The sequence below is a fragment of the Gobio gobio genome (assembly GCF_949357685.1).
Source record: "Gobio gobio genome assembly, chromosome: 10".
In the NCBI taxonomy this organism is placed as follows: domain Eukaryota; kingdom Metazoa; phylum Chordata; class Actinopteri; order Cypriniformes; family Gobionidae; genus Gobio; species Gobio gobio.
The window spans coordinates 55,237,716-55,243,951 of record NC_137116.1 but is presented as its reverse complement, the minus strand read 5'-3'; positions in this window follow the sequence as shown (position 1 = coordinate 55,243,951).

Sequence of the window (6,236 nt, the reverse complement as noted above, 5' to 3'; positions counted from 1 at the left end):
CATGAATCGACTCACTGATTCATAACGCTCCAAACCGCTGCATCGACTCACTGATTCATAACGCTCCAAACTGCTGAATCGACTCCCTGATTCATAACGCTCCAAACTGCTGAATCGACTCACTGATTCATAACGCTTCAAACTGCTGAATCGACTCACTGATTCATAACGCTTCAAACTGCTGAATCGACTCACTGATTCATAACGCTTCAAACTGCTGAATCGACTCACTGATTCATAACGCTTCGAAGCTTCATGAGGCCGTGTTTTGAAATCGTCATCACTATATAAGTCGTTATTTAGGGTTTTTTTGCGCACAAAAACTATTGTCGCCGATTCATAAAGTTATTGTAGAGCCGCTGTAGTGAGATGGACTTTGTAACTTTAGTCTTTAGTGTCTTTTAAGGGTCTTGAGAGTGTAAAGTTGAGCCAATGGAGGCCTTTCAGAGCATCAGATTTACACTAAAATATCTTCATTTGTGTCTGAAGATGAACGGAGGTCTGACGGGTGTCCAACCACATGAGGCTGAGCCATTAATGACAGAATTTACATTTTTGGGTGAACTAACCCTTTAAGATCTCAATGTAGAGTGAGCAATATGAACATTTACTAATCTTTGTTAATGTTATTTAATAAAAATACGTTTTTTATTCATGGCTGTTACGTCTCCCTATTAAAAAGAAAAAAATGTCTAGGAGTAATAGGGTCAGTAACATGTGTTAAGGAAAAATAAATGTAAATAAAATAAATGAACGGGTTCAGTTACTGATAAATTACGTGATTGCATGAATCAGGCAGAGACAGATTTGAACTGAAGTCTTTTAGTAATTAAAAATCATAAGTGAACACCCGATTGATTTACAAAGTAATAATGATCAAGGAAAGGAATATTTACAGAAGATATACATATAGTGAAACAAAAACACGGAACACAAAAGCAAGGGACAATGAGCGGCGCTAAAGCAAAGAAATCAACAAAACAAAACATCCACTAACTTATTTAAAGTTCTCAACTAACTAAGAAATAAAGACACAAGTAAACACTACACAACTAAGCTACACTAACTAACGCACATAAATACATGGGGTAGAATCCGCTCCTTACCTGGTGTATATAAACAATTGCAAAACCTAATGTGTTGTATTATGTAGGTCACGTGACATGAGTCCGAGAAAATAACAAATCCAAACAAATCAACGGTACAAACTTAAAGTTGTAATCAGAAAAAGAATCTTTCAAAACAAAGTATAACCAATCAAACATCAATCGGGCAGGCTAGAAACAAACAACAAGCAAAACAAACAAGAGAAAACCACGCCTCCTTTCCTCTGGTCACTTCCGGGTCTTTATACAGGGAAGGCGAGCTCTGATTGGTTCTTTGGGAGAGATGTCACTCAGGAACAAATGATGATTGATGTTCAAAACAACCAATCATGAACCTAAGAATGAAGGATAGCTGAGAATAGAGAAAGAAAAAGAAAACAAACAACCAACATACGTCGCGGACGTAACAATGGCATTAACTAATGTTAAAAAATACAACTATTTTTTTTTATCAATGAACTAAGATTAAATGTGCAGTATTAATGAGGATCTAATGACAGATGTGCAATATAACATGTTCTCAGTGGAGTATGAAGACCTTAGAATGAGCCGTTTCTTCACCGCGGGTCTACAGTGAAGCCGCCATTTTGTGCCATGATGCTGCTGAAGTGTATATGAAGATGTGGAACGCACTTCAAAATGGCAGCGGGGATTCCCCCGAGTGGAACGCAGCATTGGACGACCACATCTGTGTCCTGTGTGGGCCACCGTAGCTTCTCTGTGCTTCTAAAGGGGATGGGCGGGTGCAATTCACAACCTCACCACTAGATGCCGCTAAAACTTACACACTGCACCTTTAATGCTGTAGAATATTGTTCCTTTTGCTTTTTGTGTCATTAAAGCTGCACTATGTAAGTTTTCCGTCCGCTAGAGGTCGCCGGTGTTTGGATATTTTACTGAAAAAATGTTACATAGTGCAGCTTTAACAGTATAAATATTCACATGTTCGACTGTTTGGGACGCATGAGGGTGAGCAAATGAGGAACTGGCCCTTTAAAGGACAGCGTGTGTGTGTGTGTGTGTGTGTGTGTGTGTGTGTTTATGCATCATCATGGGTTATTATCAAAGTATGAGTCCACTGTGTGTTTACTTCTCTCTCTCACGTTATTACGGTCACATTTAATACGCTACACTTATCCTGTGGGGGTCATGACCCAATTTTAATGTAAAATATAATTATTTAAAATAACTGTATATAGTAAAGTGTGATTTATCATCATTCCTCCAGTCTTCAGTGTCACATGACCCTTCGCTGATCATCTCATATGAGGATCTGATGATCAACACAGTTATGATTATTATCAGAGTTGAAAACTGTTGTGCTTATTAATATTTTTGTTAATAACCTGTAATAGTTTTTTCAGGATTCATTGATGACTAAAGTGAATGGGGGAATGTACCGTTTGTACAGTATAACAATCATAAACCACTGAAACCCAACAGGAGAGCACGGAGCCGCTGTAATTATGGGATTGCAGTTCCTTCTGTTGTGCTGAAAGCTGTAGCCTCTGAACTCTGCGGAGGAGAAGCAGAATAACCCGAGTCACAGCAGGAGGGCAAACCCTCATCCAGTTCACTTTCAACCTGCACACATGCCAGATTTCATTAAGAGCAATTCCTCATTCCTCATTCCTCAATCCTCAATCCCAGACATTCCGGACCGGCGGATCCCACAGGAGAGGAACAGCACAGATGCTGAGATCTCACTTCTGTCTCCAGAGTCTCAAAAGCCGCGTTTCCACCGAAATTACCCGGAACTATTTGTACCAGGAACTTTTTTCCCAGGAACTTTTTCTCCCCCAGACCTGCTACTTTCTGCGTTTCCACCGCGGTCTAAAGTACCGGGAAGATTAGGCAAATTAGTCCGGTGACGTGGGAATGCGCGCGGCTGCTCCTCCCAGTCACCGACGGACATGAATCACTTTTGCGCGATACTGTCTGCAACAATCACAAGTGGAGAAGATGCTAGAAGCGCTGCTTTTGCATACACATTACCAACACAGCTTATTTAAACGTGCACTTTCACCTGGTTTGACCATTTTAATGCAAAATGGGATGATGGGCAATCCAAAATCTGAATGTTGTAATAGCTCAATTCCAAAACAAAACATTTTCTATAAAAGGATAATGAGGTTTCAATCATGACAGATGTGTGAAAAGTTAATTGAATGAAAACAATAGACTGAATTAAGCAGTTGAAAGATTAGGTACTAGACTGCAAGTATTTTATTTTTTATCACAATAACATCTCTTAACATTCACAAAAACAAAAAAAAAATCACATGACTAGTATCCTCAAACTCACACATTCACTGCACAGGTTCATATTCCACAACAACTGTCAGTGTTGTTTATATACTAATATCATATTTTAATTAGCTTTGATGTTTTTATATAAAAAATGTTAAGTTTTAAATGTTATTAAGTTTTAGTAATTTTATTAGGTTTTAGGCTATAGATTGGGTTGTTTTAAGCCAGAGATCGGGTTGTTTTATCCCAGCGATTGGGTTGTTTTATCCCAGCGGTTGGGTCGTTTTAACCCAGCGGTTGGGTCGTTTTAACCCAGCGGTTGGGTCGTTTTAACCCAGCGGTTGGGTCGTTTCAAACCAGAGGTTGGGTCGTTTCAAACCAGAGGTTGGGTCGTTTCAAACCAGAGGTTGGGTCGTTTCAAACCAGAGGTTGGGTCGTTTTAACCCAGCGGTTGGGTCGTTTTAACCCAGCGGTTGGGTCGTTTCAAACCAGCGGTTGGGTCGTTTCAAACCAGCGGTTGGGTCGTTTCAAACCAGAGGTTGGGTCGTTTCAAACCAGCAGTTGGGTCGTCTCAAACCAGAGGTTGGGTCGTCTCAAACCAGAGGTTGGGTCGTCTCAAACCAGCGGTTGGGTCGTCTCAAACCAGCGGTTGGGTCGTTTCAAACCAGAGGTTGGGTCGTCTCAAACCAGAGGTTGGGTCGTCTCAAACCAGAGGTTGGGTCGTCTCAAACCAGCGGTTGGGTCGTCTCAAACCAGCGGTTGGGTCGTCTCAAACCAGCGGTTGGGTCGTCTCAAACCAGCGGTTGGGTCGTCTCAAACCAGCGGTTGGGTCGTCTCAAACCAGCGGTTGGGTCGTCTCAAACCAGCGGTTGGGTCGTTTTAACCCAGAGGTTGGGTCGTTTTAACCCAGCGGTTGGGTCAATTTTAACCCAGGGGTTGGGTCGTTTTAACCCAGAGGTTGGGTCGCTTTAACCCAGCGGTTGGGTCGTTTTAACCCAGGGATTGGGTTTTTTATCCCAGCGGTTGGGTCGTTTCAAACCAGCGGTTGGGTCGTTTCAAACCAGCGGTTGGGTCGTTTCAAACCAGAGGTTGGGTCGTCTCAAACCAGCGGTTGGGTCGTCTCAAACCAGCGGTTGGGTCGTCTCAAACCAGCGGTTGGGTCGTCTCAAACCAGAGGTTGGGTCGTCTCAAACCAGCGGTTAGGTCGTCTCAAACCAGCGGTTGGGTCGTTTCAAACCAGAGGTTGGGTCGTCTCAAACCAGCGGTTGGGTCGTCTCAAACCAGCGGTTGGGTCGTTTCAAACCAGCGGTTGGGTCGTCTCAAACCAGCGGTTGGGTCGTCTCAAACCAGCGGTTGGGTCGGGTCGTCTCAAACCAGCGGTTGGGTCGTCTCAAACCAGCGGTTGGGTCGTCTCAAACCAGCGGTTGGGTCGTCTCAAACCAGCGGTTGGGTCGTTTCAAACCAGCGGTTGGGTCGTTTCAAACCAGCGGTTGGGTCGTTTCAAACCAGCGGTTGGGTCGTTTCAAACCAGCGGTTGGGTCGTTTCAAACCAGCGGTTGGGTCGTCTCAAACCAGAGGTTGGGTCGTCTCAAACCAGCGGTTGGGTCGTCTCAAACCAGCGGTTGGGTCGTCTCAAACCAGCGGTTGGGTCGTCTCAAACCAGCGGTTGGGTCGTCTCAAACCAGAGGTTGGGTCGTCTCAAACCAGAGGTTGGGTCGTCTCAAACCAGAGGTTGGGTCGTCTCAAACCAGCGGTTGGGTCGTCTCAAACCAGCGGTTGGGTCGTCTCAAACCAGAGGTTGGGTCGTCTCAAACCAGCGGTTGGGTCGTCTCAAACCAGCGGTTGGGTCGTCTCAAACCAGCGGTTGGGTCGTCTCAAACCAGCGGTTGGTTGGGTCGTCTCAAACCAGCGGTTGGTTGGGTCGTCTCAAACCAGCGGTTGGTTGGGTCGTCTCAAACCAGCGGTTGGTTGGGTCGTCTCAAACCAGCGGTTGGTTGGGTCGTCTCAAACCAGCGGTTGGTTGGGTCGTCTCAAACCAGCGGTTGGGTCGTCTCAAACCAGAGGTTGGGTCGTCTCAAACCAGCGGTTGGGTCGTCTCAAACCAGCGGTTGGGTCGTCTCAAACCAGCGGTTGGGTCGTCTCAAACCAGCGGTTGGTTGGGTCGTCTCAAACCAGCGGTTGGTTGGGTCGTCTCAAACCAGCGGTTGGTTGGGTCGTCTCAAACCAGCGGTTGGTTGGGTCGTCTCAAACCAGCGGTTGGTTGGGTCGTCTCAAACCAGCGGTTGGTTGGGTCGTCTCAAACCAGCGGTTGGTTGGGTCGTCTCAAACCAGCGGTTGGTTGGGTCGTCTCAAACCAGCGGTTGGGTCGTCTCAAACCAGCGGTTGGGTCGTTTCAAACCAGCGGTTGGGTCGTTTCAAACCAGAGGGTGGGTCGTCTCAAACCAGAGGTTGGGTCGTCTCAAACCAGAGGTTGGGTCGTCTCAAACCAGAGGTTGGGTCGTCTCAAACCAGAGGGTGGGTCGTCTCAAACCAGAGGTTGGGTCGTCTCAAACCAGCGGTTGGGTCGTCTCAAACCAGAGGTTGGGTCGTCTCAAACCAGAGGTTGGGTCGTCTCAAACCAGAGGTTGGGTCGTCTCAAACCAGCGGTTGGGTCGTCTCAAACCAGCGGTTGGGTCGTCTCAAACCAGCGGTTGGGTCGTCTCAAACCAGCGGTTGGGTCGTTTTAACCCAGAGGTTGGGTCGTTTTAACCCAGCGGTTGGGTCGTTTTAACCCAGCGGTTGGGTCGTTTTAACCCAGCGGTTGGGTCGTTTTAACCCAGGGGTTGGGTCGTTTTAACCCAGAGGTTGGGTCGTTTTAACCCAGCGGTTGGGTCGTTTTAA